The sequence below is a fragment of the Stegastes partitus genome, unplaced genomic scaffold (genome assembly GCF_000690725.1).
Source record: "Stegastes partitus isolate 25-593 unplaced genomic scaffold, Stegastes_partitus-1.0.2 Scaffold937, whole genome shotgun sequence".
Taxonomy (NCBI): domain Eukaryota; kingdom Metazoa; phylum Chordata; class Actinopteri; family Pomacentridae; genus Stegastes; species Stegastes partitus.
Window position 1 is genome coordinate 124,437 of NW_007578668.1, and position 1,600 is coordinate 126,036.

At 36.6% G+C, this 1,600-nt stretch overlaps 1 protein-coding gene across 1 annotated transcript in view; it reads right to left on the reverse strand.

The window, feature by feature from the left end:
- The window catches only part of LOC103366380 (VPS10 domain-containing receptor SorCS1-like), a 232,119-nt gene that overhangs the window by 49,955 nt on the left and 180,564 nt on the right, over nucleotides 1-1,600 (reverse strand). The gene's annotated exons all lie outside the window — the stretch shown is intronic.

Genomic DNA, 1,600 nt, shown 5'->3' on the forward strand with positions numbered 1-1,600 from the left:
AATTTTTCTAAATATTTATATATGTCTTATATATTATATCTCTTCATCTTGACATTTTTACACATTTTCTTCTTCTTCTTTTTAAAAAATAAAATTTGTCTTTTTCTAAATTTACATTAAAGCTTTGTCTTCAATCCAGTTTCCAAATTTACTCTTTAAAAAAAAACAACGGTTTTTTGTTTCTCTAAAAAAATTTTGTCCATCATAATTTTTTGTGTTTTCATTTTGTCAGTTTTATCCGAGCTTCAAGCATTTTTATTTATTTAATTTTTTAAAACATTTTTAAAAAAAATATTTAACTAAAACTTTTGCCTGTTCAATGTAATGTAATGTAATGTAATGTAATTTAATTTAATTTAATTTAATTTAATTTATACAAAATGTGAAAATCTATTTTTTTCATTCTACATTTTCTTCACAATATATTTTCTTAAATTGTTTGTTTTTCCAGGTATTTTTTGGATAATATTACTTTTCTGAACGTCTAAAGTCATTTTTAGATCTTTTTTTTTTTCCTCATGTTTTTGCTAAAGTTTTTACTTTTTTAACGAAACTTTTGTCTTTATCTAAAACTTTCCACATATATATATATATATATATATATAAAAGATTGTCTGCAAAGTATCTGCCTTTTTTTAACTACTTACCTGATCTTTTTTCTTTTATTAAATATTAGTTTTTGCTCCTCTTCACAAAATGTTCACTTTTTAAACAAATGATTAACTTTTTTTAGAAAAACTTTTTGAACACATTTTGCAATTTTTTTCAATAAGTATATATTATATATTGCAACCTGCAGCCTGCTGGTTGTTTCATACATACACGTCCAGAGAACAACAGATTTTTCACATTTTAATACAGAGGACTAATGCAACAGGCAGCTCGGGGCGGTTCTGTATCCAGACAAACACATGATGGACTGCGTGGACTCTTGTAAATAATCAATGCGAGTCTTCAGCGAGTGCGATGGCGAGCTGTGGCGACTCGGGGATGAAGGTCCACTCTGCTAATCGACTGATACTCCAATCTGGCTCTGAGGACAGATTTAGCTCGTCCACCGGTTTGGGTGGCGACCCCAATCAACACGCTGGATTTCACTCCCAGACACGAGCCTTTAATTACTCAGTCGTCACGATATCACACCTGCAGCTCGCAGCGCTTCTCCATTCTCTGGATTAGCTGCTTATTGTGCCGTAATATCTGCAGGTATTAATCAGAGGAAGAAATAATCTCCTAAAAATCCATACGTCGACGGCACAGTCCGGCGTCAGCACTTCTGGGGCTGCTTCGTATTCACGGGACGTTCTCCGGTTCCAGAGAACAAGAACGTTTCAGAGGTTTGGGAGACTCGGGGGTTGCTCACCTCGTACAGGTCGACCATGACGTTGCCCTCCAGGCCCATGCTGCTGACCACGTTCTCCAGCGCCAGCGTGTAGAAGACGCCCGACGTGTCCGACACGTACAGGTTGTAGGTCTCGTTCTGGTTCCACTCCTGGACGGCCGCCACCACCCGGTTCTCGTCGGTGCTGATCACCTGCAGGTCCTGAGGGATCCACAAGTAGTAGACATGAACGGTGTTAGCATTTCTGGCCGATACCGA